Source organism: Canis lupus, chromosome 30 (assembly GCF_003254725.2).
Source record: "Canis lupus dingo isolate Sandy chromosome 30, ASM325472v2, whole genome shotgun sequence".
Taxonomy (NCBI): domain Eukaryota; kingdom Metazoa; phylum Chordata; class Mammalia; order Carnivora; family Canidae; genus Canis; species Canis lupus.
Genome location: NC_064272.1, coordinates 24,034,766 through 24,053,093, shown reverse-complemented (window position 1 = coordinate 24,053,093; position 18,328 = coordinate 24,034,766). Strand labels below are relative to the sequence as shown.

General features: G+C 37.2%; 1 protein-coding gene across 1 annotated transcript in view; it reads left to right on the top strand.

Moving 5' to 3' along the window:
- Positions 1-18,328, top strand: part of SLTM (SAFB like transcription modulator) — a 98,477-nt gene that overhangs the window by 55,362 nt on the left and 24,787 nt on the right. The gene's annotated exons all lie outside the window — the stretch shown is intronic.

Sequence of the window (18,328 nt, the reverse complement as noted above, 5' to 3'; positions counted from 1 at the left end):
CCATGCCCCCTCTCAGGATAGGAAAGGGCCTTGGAAAGCTGTTTGCTTGCTTAGTTGGTGTAAGGTGTGAGCTATCCAAGGAGCCTTAAACTAAGAGAGAATAAGGCCTGGTGCAAGATAGAGATGCATTTAGGGGTCCATTTGCAGATTAGAGTTTTAAAGGAAGTTATTTGAAGAGACCACTATGGCTCTCATCTAACTGGCTGGCTGGGACCTGTAGGGAAGATAAAAGCTCAGTTGGATGCCTTTTTTAAGAGCCCAGCATTTGGGAAGTTTGAGAAGTAAAATGTGTGTCTTGGTTACTATCAGTAATGTCTGGAACTCGGAGATGAGGAGTGTCCGGTGGGGCCTGGTATTATGGCCTTAGTGTATATAGGGGCACGTGACTTTATACCCAAGATTTATATCTTGGGTATCTGTAGGCAAGAGATTTGGAGTTTTTTTCATTGAGGGGAGGGGACCAACTTTTAGGCAGTGGCCTCAAAGTTTGTAAAAGTGCACGTGGTGCAAAGGTGACTGCCTGAAATTTGACCACTTTTGCTACCTATTGCGTCCTACCCTGTATCAGGGACATCCTCATTAAGGGATTAAAAAGCAGCAGCACCGCACTGAGCTCCCTCACGTATGATCCGTACGCTCGGTGAGCTTGCGCTGCTGTTCCCTCAGTTAATCCCAGGCGGTTCCCCATGGAGTCCAGGGTCTGGAGGAGGGCTGACATCTGGCAAGAGGCTAAGGACAAAGGAGGCCATTTCTCTCGCAATCGGAACAAGCCCTTGGGCCCATGTTTTTGGCTCTGTCCTACAAAGAGGCCTCAGAAGCAGTGCTGAACTTGTGGGGTGCTGCTGCCACGACCCAAGGCTTAATGGGGAGCTGGGTATGGAGACTCATAGGCTTGGAGTCTGTGGGAGCCACTCTTTGCAGAGCATCTCCATACGTGGCCAGCAATCTCTGCGCTAGTGGTAGCATGAGACTGAGAAGGGTAGTTTTCACCATCAGAAGCCAAAGGGCAACTTAAGGCCATCAGAGGTGGTCCACAGACCTGGAGGGAAGAGGGGAGGTTGTCAAAGCCACACCCGTGGAGTCTCTGAAGGTCTATAAAGGAGGTGCCCGTTGATTTTCATTTGGGTGGGCGGGCTGGTCAAGGTGTTTTGTGTTCCTTCAAAGGTGAAGGCAAACTGGCTGAGAGACTTTCTGAATAGGCACTAAATTGAACATATTAGCTGGTTTCTGATTGGATGACATTATTAATTTCAGTAATACTGGGTGTTGAGCATGGGGGCCTTCATGGATGGGACTTCAGCATTTAAGATTGCAGTGATCCAGCATGAGGCATCATCCATCTCCTAGATTTAAGAACAGTTTGCAAAAGTAGGCTGTCAAGTGGAGAAGCAGTAGGAATGATCACCCATTCATCATTTGGGCCATATATAAGTTTCCATACTTGAAGACCCTATTTTAACCCTCATTGGGCCATATTAACTACATTATCCAGGGACCTGTGGGGTCCTATTTTGTCAAACCAGTTTGTAAGTGTCAAAGGCTTAATTTAGTTTTAATTCATTACTCACGTTCACTGTGGAATATTTTAGGGCAGTGGGTCCTCTGGCTATGGGAAAGGCAAGGCTGTAGTTAAAATGAGGCATGCCTATGTTTTCTCTATATTTACTTTCCTCAAATTATCAGGGTGCCATATTCAAATTTATCCCCAGGTATAACTGAAATTTGAGCCCCAAATGGTGTATTTTATTATTTTTTTAAAAAGATTTTAATATTTATTTATTTGAAAGAGGAGGAGGGGAGTGGGAGGAGCAGAGGGAGGAGGGACAAGCAGACTCTGCATTGAGCAACAGAACGCAGTGCAGAGCTCAATTCCAGGACCCTGAGATCTTGACCTGAGCTGAAATCAAGGGTGGGATGTTTAACCGACTGAGCCCCCAGGCACCCCCAATTGGCATATTTGAGTACATATTATTTCAGAACCTATACATTGTAGAGGCATAAGACCTAATTAGTGCCCTTTTATCTTATTGTTATGTAAATTCCTTCAGTAAATTTTGGATTTCCAATTGGCTCAAATTATGAAACTTTGTTTCAATTTAATAGTGTGTATGTGTCCATGTTCATTTATTTTATTCACTTTTCCTGATTGTCTTTTTTCTTTCTTTTATCTTTCTTTTGTTTTTTCCTTCCTTACCCCCCCCCACTCCCCCAGATATCCCTCCTCCTGCCCTCATTGGATATGGCAGGGGGAGGGGGAGAGGTTCTTTAGTCTGCTCATTCATCTTTTTTCTCTGGAGAGCCTCAAATCAGTATTGTTAGGGTCAGGGACCTCCCTCGTAGTGATGACTGTATGGTTTAAGTACCTCAGGCTTAAATTAGATTTGAATTCATGTCTTGGTTGTACCACAAGGGTACCATGGGTATTTTCTCCTATAACAGAAAATTTGATTTTTCATTACAATGCAGTATAAGAGTGCTGGCCCCACAGCCCAGAGGTTGACGGCTAGAAACTTCTGTCCTACAGATCTGCCTTTTCCCATATGGAGAAAACCATGCTTTTCAGTTTCTCTATTTGGAAAATGGAGGGGAGGTTGATGGCCTGCTCCTAAGTGGCTATCTTTCCTTCCAAGGCTTCCATGTCCAGCTGCGAGGGATTTGGGTTGGGACTTAGAGCTCTAGAAGCCTCTCCTTGGGACAACACAGTGAGCCCCTTGTCTGAAGTATCAGTCCCTTGACATTTGTCACGCAGTGGAACTTACCCTAGCACACTGTCTAGAAGTCTTGCATCATTCAGGCAATTGCATAACCTTCCTAGGTTATGCTAGTTGGGGTGGCGTGGGGGTGTGGGGATGAGATATTCCTCCCCTAGCCCGTCTCTTGCTCTTCCTGGTTGCTTTAAGATTTTCTATTTATCACTGCTTATAGCAATTTGGTTATGATGTGTGTTGGTGTGTGTATTTTGTTTTAATCAAATTGGAAAATACTGGCCATTTTTCTTCCTATATTGTTTCTACAGTCTTGTTCCGAGACTTCATTTACGTGTAATTTTGAACCCAGTGTTCCCTCAGAAGTCACTGAACTTTTATTTTTTCATTCATTTTATCTTTGTGCTTTCATGTTTACCAGTCTTTTCTACTGCAATGTCTAATCCACTGTTAATCTTATCATGTGAAAATTCTATCTCATACATTGTCTTTTAATCTCTAAAAGTTCTATATGGGTTTTTTAAATGAGTTTGATTTCTCTCTTCATTATGTTCTTTGCCTTTGACTATATGAATGCAGTATCTGAGTTCCTTGTCTGCTGATGTAACCTCTCTTAGCATTTCTTTTGTATGAATTTTCTCCTGGTTGGGGATCATCTTCTTGGGTTCTGGCATGCCTAATGACTTTTTATTGGGTGCTGGGCATTATAATTACTGTATTATTGAATGTTTGGATTTTGTTGTTTTCCTTCAAGAAGTGAAAGGCATTTATCTGTTGATCAGTGTGACAAACTTGAGCCTTGTTTATAGGTTGTTATGGTGGAGCTAGAATAGATTTCATTCAAGAGGTGTTTCAGTCAGGGACATCTGGGTGGCTCAGTGGTTGGGCGTCTGCCTTCGGCTCAGGGCGTGATCCTGGAGACCTGGGATCAAGTGCCGCATGGGGCTCCCTGCATGGAGCCTGCTTCTCCCTCTGCCTGTGTCTCTGCCTCTCTCTCTGTGTCTCTCATGAATAAATAAATAAATAAAATTTTTTTTTAAAAGAGAGACTTCAGTCATAGTACTGTGGGGTAGCCTCTTTGTGGTTGACAATGAATGCCCTAGTTGACCACCCAGGACTCAAGGCTTCAATTGGTTGAAACTTCTTGCCCTGCACACCTCTGGGAATTATTCAGTTTAAAACTGATACATCTTTTTTGCTCAACCGCATGAGTCATTTCATGCATGTTTGGGCTAAAACAAAGACTGAAGGGTACTTATATGGAGTTCCTTTTCTGCATAGTTCCCTTCTCTCTAGAGCTCTGTCCTGTGCCCAACAACCAGTCAGTCTCCCACGAACTCCCATCTCTGTCCTTTCATACTCAGCATTCTGGGCTCTGGTTGAGTTCCCCTCCCTGTACCACTGTTAGGAAAATGCATCCAGACAGAAAGATGGAGCAGTCATAGAGCTCATTTCTTTTGTTTCTCTTCTCTCAGGGATAACAGTCTTGCTTTGTCTATTGTCCATTGTTTGAAACAGTTCTTTTATGTATTTTGCCCAGTTTTCTAGTGATTTATGATAGAGCAGATGTGACCTTTGTTATTTTATCTTTTATTGACAAATAGCGATACAATAAATTGCATGTAAACATTTGGTAAATATATTTTTGTTAACATTTGGTAAATATCGACATATACGAGTATATATCCACATATCTGCCACAATAATCAAAATAAAAAACATTTATCATTCCCAAGGTTCCTTTTGCCCCTTATCATCCATTCCCATTCCATCCCTGTGCAACTACTGATCTACTTTAAGTCCAGATTAGTTTGTATTTTCTAGAATTTTATATGAGTGGAATCATAAATATAGATTCAGTTTTATCTCACTTCTTTTACTTACCGTGCTTTGAGATTCATCCATGTTGTTGCATGTATCAATAGTTCATTCCTTTATATTGATGACTAGTTCTGCAGATGAACTACAGTTTATGTGTTTACCTAATAATGAACATTTATTTGGGTTACTTTCAGTTTTAAGCTCTTTCAAATGAAGTTACTCTGAATATTTGTGTAGAAATCTTGGTGTGCACATATACTTTCAAATCTCTGGGGTAAATAAGAGTTGTATGGTAGGTGTATGTTCGACTTTTTAAAAAAATGCCAGACTGTTATGCAGTTATTCATGTTAGCAGTGTAAGAGAGTTCCAATTCTAGTTGTTTCACGTCTTTACCAACATTTGATATTATCAATCTTTTTAATTTTAGTCATTCTAGTGGGTTTGTAGTGTTATTTCATTATGGTTTTAATTTGCATTTTCCTGTGACTAAAGATGTTGTGCATCTTTTTTGTGTATCTATTTACTATCTGTATATTTTCTTGGTAAAGTATCCACACTTTTACAAATTTAAAATTTTTTTCCTCATTGAGTTGTAAGATTTCTTGATATGTTAATACATGTCCTTTGTTAATATATATTTTGGAACTATTTTCTTTTTAGTCTTTAGCTTGCCTTTTCATTTACTTAGAAGTTTTAAAAATTGATGAAGTGTATTGGCAATCATGCTTGTAGATTAAAAAATTAAATACTAAGATATCATTTCTTCTCACACTGATCTATAGATTCAAAGCAGTCCCAATAAAAATTCCATAAGGCTTTTCTTATAGAAATGGACAGGTTCATTTTTAAATTATATAGGAATGCAATATTTTAAAATTATATAAAAATGCAATTATATGGGACCTATGATAGTCAAAACAACCTTGAAGTTGCAGAAAAAATTCAAATTACTCTTGCTACCTGATTTTAAGACATTTTATTCAGCAAGACTTTTTATTCAGCAAGACATTTTTTTCAATAAGAATCCAGATGTTATGGTACTGACATAAAGATGGAATAATAGATCAATAGTATCCAGAAAATAAAAACCTGAACTTTTATGGTTAATGATTTTTGACAAAAGTACCAAAATAATTAAATGGGAAAATGATAATCTTTTCAACAAACAGGATTGAATTGATGGAACAGCCATAAACAAAATATGATCTGAATTTTCACCTCACACCATATAGAAAAAATTAACTTGAAGGACACAAGCATCATAAGGCAGTGTGAATCCTTTTTCTCTCCCCTTGACTTACAACTAATCAGACATCCATAATTGGGGGTGGGGGGAGTGCCTCTGATGAGAAGGGAGTGGCATGATATATTCAAAATGCCGAGAGAAATATTCTTGCAACCGAGAATACTCTATCCAGCAAGGCCATACATCATTCAGAATGGAAGGAGAGCTAGAGTTTCTCAGACAAATCAAAGAACTTCATCACCAATAAACCAGTCTTATTGGGAATATTAAAGGGAACTCTTTGAGTGGAAAGGAAAGACCATAAGTAGAAGAAAAGAAGGAAGCACTAAAGCAGTAAAATTAAGTATATCTATAAAAATTAGTATAAGGATTCACGAAATAAAAGGACGTGAAGTGGGAGGGAAGAGGAGTAAAAAATGGCTTCAAACTTAAGTGACCATCAACTTAATACAGACGGCTATATGCATAAGATGTCATATATAAATCAAATGGTAACCACAAATCAAAAAACAGGGACCTGCAAAACAGAGAAAGGAATCCAAAAATATCACTAAAGAAAGCTAGCAAACTATGAAAGAGCAAGAGGAGAAACCGAGAACTATAAAAACCACCACAAAATAACAAAATGACAATAAGCACATACCTATAATAATTAACATTAAATGTAAATGGATTAAAAACTCCAAAGACATAGGGTGATAAAATGGTAAGAAAGCAAATTCCATCCATACACTGCATACAAAAGACTCCTTTCAGAACTAAAAACACCTGCAGATTAGATGTGGAGGAATAGAAAAGCATTCATCATGTAAATGAATGTGAAAAGAAAGTGAAGGTGGCAACATATTGGACAAAATAGACTTTAAAACAAAGACTATAAAAAATAATAAAAAAAATAAAACAAAGACTGTAACGAGATGGGCACTATATAATCATAAAGGGAACAATCCAATAAGAAGATATGACACTTGTAAATATTTATGCACCCAACATGGAAGCACCCAAATACATAAAGCAGCTAATAACAAACATAAAGGAACTAATCAATAGCAATACAATAATAGTAGGGGACGTTTATACCTCACATCAATGGATAGATCATTCAAACAAAATCAACAAGGAAACAGTGGCTTTGAGTGATACATTGAAACAGATTAATCTAACAGATACCGCTAGAACATTCCATCATAAAACAGCAGAATACGTATTTTGTTGACGGGCATATGGAACATTCTCCAGAATAAACCATATACTAGATTAAAAAACAAGTCTCAACAAATTAAAAGAGATGGAAGTCATACCATGCATCTTCTCTAACCACAACACTATGGAAGCAGAAATCAACCACAAGAAAAAGTCTGGAAAGAACACAAACACATGGAGGTTAAATAACATGCTATGAACAGTGAATAAGTCAACCAAGCAAGTAAAGCGGAGATTAAAAAAAATACACAGAGACAAATGAAAATGAAAACACAACAGTCCAAAATCTTTGAGATGCAACCAAAGAGGGAAGTTGCAGGAATATAGGCCTACCTCAAAAAAGGAAATAAAATCTCAACCAGCCTCACATCTAAAGAAGCTAGAAAAAAGGACAAACAAAACCAGCAGAAGAAAGGAAATAATAAAAATTAGAGCAGAAATAAGTGAAATAGAAACTAAAAAGAAAAAAAGATCAATGAAAACAGGAGCTAGTTCTTTGAAAATATCAACAAATTGATAAACTGTTAGCCAGACTCATAAAAAAGAAAAAGACACAAAATCAGAAATGAAATGAGAAATAACACCGCCAAAGAAGTAGAATGACAAAATATAAAGAATTATATGCCACCATATTGGACAACCTAGAAGAAATGAAACATACAACTGGAAACATACAACTCTCCTTCCAATACTGAATCAGGAAGAAATAGAAAATTTGAACAGTACTGAAAATGGATCTGTAATAAAAAAAAGCTCCTAACAAACAAAAGTCCAGGACCAGATGGCTTCATAGGTGAACTCTACCAAACATTTAAAGAAGAGTTAATACCTATTCTCAAACTATTCCAAGGAATAGAAAAAGAAGAAAAGCTTCCAAATTCATTCTATGAGGCCAGCACTACTCTGATACCAAAGTCAAATAAAGACACTACAAAAAGAACTATAGACCAGTATCTCTGATGAAAGTGGATGCAAAAATCCTCAAAATACTAGAAACTAAATCCAGCAATACAATTTAAAAAGTCATTCACCATGATCAAGTGGGATTTATTCCTGAGATGCAAGGATGGCTCAATATGCTCAATCAGTATGATACATCAACAAGAGAAGATAAAAACCATATGATCATTTCAATAGATGCACAGAAAGCATTAGACACAGTACAATAACGATTCATGATGAAAACTCAGCAAAATAGGCTTTGAATGAAATTACCTCAACATAATAATGGCCATATGTAAAAACCACAGCTAACATCATGCTCAATGGTGGAAAAACAGAGCTTTTCCTCTATGGTCAAGAACAAGAGAAGGAAGCCCACTCTCACCACTTTTATTCAGCATGGTACTAGAACTCCTAGCCAACAGTAACCAGACAACAAAAAGAAATAAAAGGCATCCAAATTAGTAAGGAAGAAGTAAAACTTTCACTATTTGCGGGTAGCATGGTACTATATATAGAAAACCTGGAAGACTCCACCAACATGAATAATAACTGATAAATGAATTCAGTAAAGCACAGATCAAAAATCACAAAATCAACATACAGAAGTCCATTAAACTTCTATAAACTAATAAGCAGAGAAATTAAGAAAATAATCCCATTACAATCACACCAAAAGTAATAAAATACCTAGGAATAAACTTAATCAAGGAGGTGAAAGACCTGTACTCTTGACAAGTATAAATTCGATAAGAAGTTGAAGATGACATAAACAGAAAGATAATTACTTGCTCATGGATGGAAAGAACAAATGTTATTAAAATATCCATACTATCCAAAGCAATCAAAAGATTTACTGCAATCCCTACAATACCAACAGCAGTTTTCACAGAATGAGAACAAATAATCCTAAAATTTGTATGGAATCACAAAAGACCCTGAATAGCCAAAGTAATCTTGACAAAGAAGAACAAAGCTGGAGGTATCACAATCCCAGATTGCAAGATAAACTACAAAGCTGTAGTAAAAACAGTATGGTACTGGCACAAAAACAGACACCTAGATCAATGGAATAGAGAGCCCAGAAGGAAGCTCATGATTATATGGTCAATTAGTCCTTGACAAAGGAGACAAGAATATGCAATAGGAAAAAGAGTCTCTTCAGCAAATGGTGTTGGGAAAACTGGATCACTTTCTTACACCATACATAAAAATAAACCCAAAATGAATGAAGAATCTTAACCATAAAAATCCTAGAAGAGAGCACAGGAAGTAATTTCTCTGACATCGGCTGTAACAACATCTTTCTAGAGATGTCTCCTGAGGCAGAGGAAGCAAAAGCAAAAATAAACTTTTGGGACTACATAAAAATTAAAAGCTCCTGCACAACAAAGAAAATAATCAATGAAACTAAAAGACAATCTACTGAATGGGAAGAGATAGGTGAAAATGACACATCTGATAAAGGGTTAGTATCCGAAATATTTAACTTATAAAACTCAACATTCAAAAAACCAAATTAAAAATGGGCAGAAGACACAGACATTTCTCCAAAAACATACAGATGGCCAATAGACACGTGAAAAGGTACTCAGCATCACTCATCATCAGGGAAGTGCAAATCAAAACCACAATGATATATCACCTTACACCTCTCAGAATGGCTAAATTCAAAACCACAAGAAATACCAAGTGTCGGTGAGGATGTGGAGAAAAAGGAATGCTTTTGAATTGTTGGCGAGAATGTAGACTGGCATAGCCACTGTGGAATACAGTATGGAGGTTCCTCAAAAAATTAAAACAGAATTACCAAATGATCAGTAATTCCACTACTGAGTATTTACCCAAAGAACACAAGAATACTAATTCAAAAAGATATATGCACTCTGTTTATTGCGGCATTATTTGCAATAGCCAAATTACTGAAGCAGCCCAAATGTCCACCAATAGATGAATGGATAAAGAAGATGTGAGATATATATATATATATATATATATATATATATATATATATATATATATATCTTTCCCTTTCCTTCAACTTGAGAATATACATACATACATATGTGTGTATACAGACATGCAATGGAATATTATTCAGCCATAAAAAAGAGTGAAATCTTGCCCTTTGCAATGACATGGAGTTAGAGAGTATAATGCTAAGTGAAATAAGCCAGTCAGGATAACAAATGCCATATGATTTCACATGTGGAGTTTAAGAAACAAAACAAAGAAAAAGGAAACAACCAAGAAACAGTCTCTTAACTATAGAGAACAAACTGATGGTTGCCAGAGGGCAGGTAGGTGGGAGGATGGGTGAAATAAATGAAGCCGATTAAGAGTACACTCAGCATGATGAGCATTGAATAATGCAGAATTACTATATTGTGCACCTGAAACTAATATAACACTATGTTAACTATACCAGAGTTACAACTTTTTAAAAATTCAATAAAAATAAAGTGTCTTTGCACAGCATCCCAGGACACCTGTGAAATCCAGACACACACCTGAAAGTGGGTGGATTGGACTGTGGAGGAGGTTGCAGAGAAACAGAAGTGTTGGCTGTAGAGGCAGTGATGGCAGAGACAGCTGGGTCTGCCAGGGAGCCAGCATGAACCTGATGGCTGAGGAAGTGGGGGGGTGAATATGATAGGTGGGGGTCTGTCTGGCCACAAGTGCTGCAGCTGGAGGCACCAGTTGTTGTCTGTGGTGACTGGGAGCAGAGCAACGAAAGAGTAGTAGGCAGACAGCTGCTGTGTCTGCTCCAGGAGGCAAGATGACCAGCCACGGACCTCTTGGAGCCCCTGCCCTCCAACTTGAGAATTCCCCTCTTGGGTTGTGGGCACAACCAAAGCCTCAAGTACTAAGTACACACCTATGCCCAATGCACCACAGTTCTTTGCCTTTTTAATTTTTTTTTTTTTTCTTAAATGCTGCACTCCCAACCTTAATTGTGAGTCAGCTCTGGTGAAAGAAATTTAAAAATTTTGCACTATAGCATCACTTTCTGGAAAACAAAAGGAAGGCTCCTAACTACTAAACTCCAATTAAACTCCAGTTAAAGTAAAAGCAGCCATACCTTATTAGGTATTTGCTACTTGAAATGCAGCAGCAGAAGTGCTTTCCATAAAATACCATGAAAAAAGTACAAAGTGGCTGAATATATTTAAAAAAAAAAGATAAGATACAACTGTATGCTGCCTAACAGGAGACTCATTTCGGCTTTAAAGACGCACATAGGCTCAAAATGAAAGGATGAAAGATGATATTCCAAGCAAACAAAAACAAAAAGAAGGCAAGCATAGCTATACTTAGACAAAATATATTTTTTCTTAAAGATTTTATTTATTCATCTGGTAGAGAGAACACAAGTGGGAGAGTGGCAGAGGGGGAGGGAGAAACAGACTCTCCATTGACCAGGGAGCCCAACGTGGGGCTCAGTCCCAGGACCCTGGGATCATGACTTGAGCCAAAGGCAGACACTTAGCTGACTGAGCCACCCAGGTGCCCCAACAAAATATATTTCAAGGCATAATGGGTAATAAGACAAAGGTCTCTTGCTTATATAATGATAAAGGGGTCAATACAGAAAGAATATATAATTCATATAAATATATATGCATATATATGCTCCAAGCATGAAAATATATTAAGCAATTAACAACAGATCTTAAGGGAGAGACAATAAAATAAGTGTAGAGGACTTAAACTGCCTCAGTATCAGCAATAAGATAGGTCATTCAGACAGAAAATCAACAAGGCAACATCGGAATTGAACCACACTTTAGAACAAATGGACTTAATAGACACATACAGAACATTCCATCCAACAGCAGTAGAATACACATTATTTTCAAACATATCCAGAATATTCTACAGGATAGATCATATACATAGGCCACTAAACAAATCTTAGATAATTTAAGATCAAAATCATACCAAATATCTTTTCTGACCGCAGTGGTATGCAACTAGAAATCAACAAGAGGAAACTGAGAAGACATACAAATATGTGGAAACTAAACAACAGTCTCCTACACAACCATTGGATCAAAGAAGAATCAAAAAGCAAATTAAAAATTACCTTGAAACAAAAAGAAAATAAAAAGTTTCAAGTATTGTGGGATGCAGCAAAAGCAGTTCTGAGAGAAAAGTTTATGGCAACAAATGTATATATTAAGAAATTGGAGGGGTGCCTAGCTGGCTCAGAAGAGCATGCAACTCTTAAGAGTTGTGAGATCAAGCATGGAGCCTACTTAAAAATATATATATATAGATATAGATATAATTAGAAAGATTAGAAAGACCTGAAATAAATGACCTAACTTTACACCTCAATGAACTAGAGAAAAGAAAAATTAAAACCAAAGTTAGGAGAAGGAAGGAAATAATAAAGATCAGAAAAACAATAGAAGGATCAACAAATCTAAGAGCTTGTTCTTCCAAAAGATAAACAAAACTGACAAACCTTTAGCTATTGACTCAAATAAAATTAAAAATGAAACAGGAGACATTACGACTGATACTACAGAAATAGTAGAGTCATTAGAGACTCTTGTGAATAATGATATGCCAATGAATTATATAACCTAGAAGAAATGGATACATTTCTAGAAACAACTTATCAAGACAGAATCGGGAAGAAATAGAGATTTAATCAGTAAGCAAAAGCCTTTCAGCATAGAAAACTTGAGGACCAGATGGCTTCACTTGAGACTTCTACCAAACATTTAAAGAATTAACACCAATCCTCTTCAGACTCTTTCAAAATATTAGGGAGGAGGAGGGAACACTTCCAAGCTTGTTGTACAAGCCTGCGTTACATTGATACCAAAAGCAGATAAGGATACCATAAAAAAAAGAAACTACAGATCAATATCCTTGACGCATATAGATGCAAAAACTCAACAATATTAGCAAACTGAAGTCAAGAACACATTAAAAGGATTATACACCATGACCAAATGGAATTTATCCCTGGGATGCAAGGATGGTTCAACACACAGAAATCAATAAAAGTAACACATCACAGCAATAAAATGAAAGATTGAAACCACATGATCATCTCAGTAGGTACACAAAAAGCATTTGACAAAATAACAATATCGCTTCATGATGAAAACCCTTAACAGTCTGGGCATGGAAGGAACATACCTCAATATAAAAAAGACCACCTATTGCAGATCCACAGCTGACATACTTAATGGAGAAAAAAAATGAAAGCATTTCCCCTAAGGTCAGGAACAATGCAAGGATGTCCACTTTCACCACTTCTATTCAATATAGTACTAGAAGTCTAGTTAGAGCAAGTATGTAAGACCAAGAAAAGGCATCCAAATCAAAGAGGAATAAGTAAAATTGTTATTATTGTGCTGATATTATCCTTCTTGTAGAAAAATCCCAGAGAATCAGTCAAAAATCTGTTGGAAGTAAGCTACAATATCAGTAAAGTGGCAGTATATAGAATCAACATACAGGGATCAATTTCAGTCCTTTACATAATGATGTAGGATCTGTAAGTGAAATAAAGAGAAACAGCCCATTCATAGTAGCACCACAATCCATGAAATACTTGGGAATAATTTCAACCAAGGAAGTGAAAGATCTATATAATAATAACCTTTCTGGGAGAAACCGAAGAAGATACAGATGGAACAACATTTTGTGTTCAGCGTTCAGAAAAATTAATATTGTTAAAATGCCCATACCCACAGCCATCTACAAATTGAAAATATTCTCTGTCAAGGTTCCAAAGGCATTCTTCACAAAGATAGAAGAAACAATCCTAAAATTTTATATGGAATCACAGAAGGTCCCCATTAGACAAATTCTGGGGAAAAAAAGAACAAAGCCACAGGTATTATACTTCAAAATTAAAAACTACAGTACAAAGCCATAGTAATAAAAAAGCAGTATGGTATTGGCACAAAAATAGACACATTGACCAATGGAACAGAATAAAGGGCCCAGAATTAAGTCATGGCATATATAATATTCACCAAGGGAGCCAAGAATACCCAAAGGGGAAGGAATAGTCTGTCTCTTCAACAAATGGCGTGGGGAAAACTGGGTAAACACTTGCAGAACAATGAAAATAGACCCATATTCTCACACCATTCACAAAAATTAACTTGAATCAAAGAATTAAAGTCCTGATACTATAAAACTCCTAACAGAAAATGTAGGGAAAGAATATCATTAACATTGGTATTGGCAGTAATTTGGGAATGGGGAGTGATGCCAAATGCAAACAAATAACAGAAATCAACAAATGAGACTACATCAAACTCAAAGCTCCTATATAGCAAAAGAAACAATGTAGTGAAAAGACAACCTACAGAATGGAAGAGATTTTTGCAAACCATATATGGATAAGGGGTTACTATGTAAATATACAAAGAACTCAGTCAACTCAATAACAACAATACAAACTGTTTAAAAAAATGGACAGAAGAACTATATAGACATTTCTTCAAAAAACATCAAAATGGCCAACAGACACATGTAAAGATGGCCAACATCACTAATCATCAGAGAACTGCAAATCAAAACCACGAGAAGATATCACCTCACACATGTTAGAATGGCTAACATGGGGCTGTCGGTTAAGCATCTGACTCTTAGTTTTGGCTCAGGTGGTGATCTCAAGGTCATGGGATCGAGCCCCATGTCAGGCTCAGTGCACAGTCTGCTTGGGATTCTCTCTCTCCCTCTCTTTCTCTCTCTTAAATGAATAAATCTTAAAAAAAAAAAAAAGTTAAAAAAAAGAATGGCTATCATTAAGACCAGAGACAGCAGGTGTTGGCAAGGATGTGGTGAAAAGAGAAGCCTTATACATTATTGGTGGGAATGTCAATTGGTCCAACAATATGAAGTTTCCTTAAGAACTTAAAAATAGACCTACAATCCAGCAATTTCACTTCTGGATATATATCCAAAGGAAAGTAAAAGAGGATTTTGACAATATATATGCACTCTCATGTTTATCACACTGTTATACACAACAGCCAAGATATGGAAACAACCCAAATGCCCATCAACAGATGAATGGATAAAAAAGATGTGGTGCATAACACAACAAGATATTAATCAGCCTTGAAAAAAGAAAGTATCCTTCTATTTATGACAACATGGATGGACCTTGAGCACATTATGCTAAGTGAAATAAGTCAGAGGATGACAAGTACTGTATGATATCACTTATATGTTTTATCTAAAAACGTTAAATCTGTAAAAAACAAAGTAAAATGATGGTTCTCAGAGGATGGGGTAAGAATGATAGTCTTGAAGGGTATAAACTTGTAGCAAGTAGTAAATAAGCCTTACAGATCTCATACACAGTATAATGGCTATGGACAATGATATACTATAATTATGTAATGTGATAAATAGCATTATAGGATCAATCCTAATATATAAAGTATCAAAATGCTGCACACTGTAAACTTACACAATGCTACACATCAAATTTATGTAGTAAAAAAAAAAATTAACTTGAAAGGATCACAGATCTAACTGTGAGAATAAAACCATGACACCTCTAGAAGAGAAATCTTATTGATCCCAGATTTAAATTGTTGATTGGATACCCGAAATGTGTATGAAATATTTCAGAAGTAAAAGAAGTGGCTTAAGAAAGGAAGGAGGTCATTAGAATATGATAGGTATGCCAAAACTTACTGCATTTTGTTGAATGAAATCTTTATAAAGGGGAATAAATCTAAGAGGCAGTGATTACAAAAAAGGTATATTTTAATTTGGACTCCAAATCCTATCAGCAGAATAAACCATCTTTGGAAAGCTTTTCAATTGGACTGGAATATATTCTTTTGGTAAATCAAAAACACAGAAAGAAGCTTCAGAAAATTTCAGACCATAACCTTTGACCTTTTAATGGACAATCTAGTGGTACTCCAGTTCCACCCCAATGGAATAAAACCAAAACACTGATGAGGCAAGATTTCAAATGCTTAGCCCCAAAATGTGACTTTAAAGGATTTCCTGTAGCCTCCCTGTGCCGAGATTCTAATTCTGTCATAGGTAGCCTACATCTTGAACAAATACTCAAGTCTAGGAGGACAGATGACTCCTCTCCACATTAGAGTCAGGAATGGCATGCAAGTGTGTGAACACTTCCATAATTTTGAAGGAAGAGAAGGGGCTTTGGAGTTGGACAGGTTTGGTTTTAAGTTTCAGCATTGCCAGTAGTAGTGACCTTTTCAAGTTGTGTAATCTTTCAAGTTTAACTGTGACAGTATCAGTCTCCTAAAACTGTGAGGATGAAGAATAAGAAGATAAACAGTGCAACATCTGATACATAGTAATAGCCTGGAGTATTGTTATAAATGTGGAGTATTGTTACAGTCATTCATAGTAACCAGTGAGCAACCTGTTCCAAGGACTAGGATATTCAGTGGAATGCCAGGATTCAGGGCTACTAGTTACTTAATTTACCTTATCTTTATAGTGACTTATTTAGTAAGGTTGGCAATCCAAAGAAAAGTCCTCTTGGGGCACCTTGCTGGTCGGTCAACAGAGCATGAGACTCTTGATCTTGGGGTCCTGGGTTCAAGCTTTACATTGGGCCTAGAGCTTACTTTAAAAAGAATGAAGACTCCTTTAAAGGTGATGTGTCAGCCTTTGCCTGAGTTGCCTGAAGGATAACAAAATGCCACCCCAAAATATGCCTCTTTGTGTATTTTTTGAGAAATAGACATAGGAGTTCTGAAAACAGAAGTTTACCTTTTGTAATGGAAATTTAAATTTACAAAGGAAATCTTCCTTTGAAAGAAAATGACTAAGTCACAAAAGAATCTTGTCAATGGAGAAGACACCAACTTAAAAGATTTTTTTTTTTTTTAAGATTTTGTTTATTCATGAGAGACACAGAGAGAGGCAGAGACATAGGCAGAGGGTGAAGCAGGCCCCATGCAGGAAGCCTGATGCGGGACTCGATCCTGGGACTGTGGCATCACACCCTGGGCCGAAGGCAGATGCTCAACCACTGAGCCACCCAGGCGTCCCAAAAGTAAGGTTCATTATGCGCATTAAAATTTTTTTTTTTAATTTATTTATGATAGTCACACAGAGAGAGAGAGAGAGGCAGAGACACAGGCAGAGGGAGAAGCAGGCTCCATGCACCGGGAGCCCGACGTGGGATTCGATCCCGGGTCTCCAGGATCACGCCCTGGGCCAAAGGCAGGCGCCAAACCGGCGCGCCACCCAGGGATCCCCGCTCATTAAAATTTTTAAATTGGGGGACGCCTGGGTGGCTCAGCAGTTTGGCGCTTGCCTTCGGCCCAGGGCCTCCCCGTATGGGGCCTGTTTCTCTCTCTGCCTCTCTCTCTGTGTCTCTCATGAATAAATTTTAAAAACCAAACCTTGCTTTTGTTTTCTCTGGTTACTACCCCACACTCTTCTTTTGTCTTTATCTGAAATGGTATTTAAGCCTGAATTCTAAGCCACCTCTGAGAATTAATGCATCATTCCCTATCTCCCAAGTGTACATGAGGGATACATGCTAATAAATGTTTCTTTTCTTTTTCTTATTAATCTGTCTTATATGGGGCCCGAGTCAAGAACTTACAAGGGCAGAAGGAAAATTTTTTTTCTTCCCCTACACGACCCTGAACTTTGTTGAAGGTGCTGACTTGGTCTGGTTCTTTGTCCTCTGCTCCTGACTTACGCTTATTTTTAAAATGTAATGCTACAGCTTAGTCTAAATATGGTCCTTCCTATGAAAAGTCGAGGTGCCTAGGTCTCCTGATGTATTTTATTCTTGATAAGCAAATAACCTAGCTAGTCTTCAAGGAGAGCATGCCAGTTTCCAGTTTTATATGGAATTCATTATTATATTATTCTATGTATTAAGATTGCTTGTTGCACATTTTTTCACTCTGGGTCATTCTGAGACCAGGTTGATTGCCCTTATGGAAGGATCAGCATTATATTTGGAGAGAATAGAAATGTTTTATGAGGCTTAAGGAGCCTTTTCTTAAAGTTCTTGGCTTGGTAAAAAATAAATAAATAAAATAAGTTTCTCGTATCTATTAATAATGATGTTATAATTTATTGTTATGTGCCTCTCACTATATATGCATTATCTTTTCAACAAGGTATAAATTATTACATTTTAGAGATAAGCAAACAGGCTATGTTGTATTAACTTGCTCTAAAACTAAAAAGTACAAAAAGGGCCAATAGGCCTGATTTTACAGATTTCTGCAGATTTGAAACAAATGTGACTTCAAAAGTCCAGGGTCAGAATTTGCACACAGACCTGGCTTAGACCCTGTATGTCCCCTTCCAGATCTATTTGGGAGCACGCCTCTGGAGTCTGACTGCTTGGCTTCAAATCTCAGCTCCAACAAATCAATAGGTGCCTATATCATAGGATAATATAGAGTG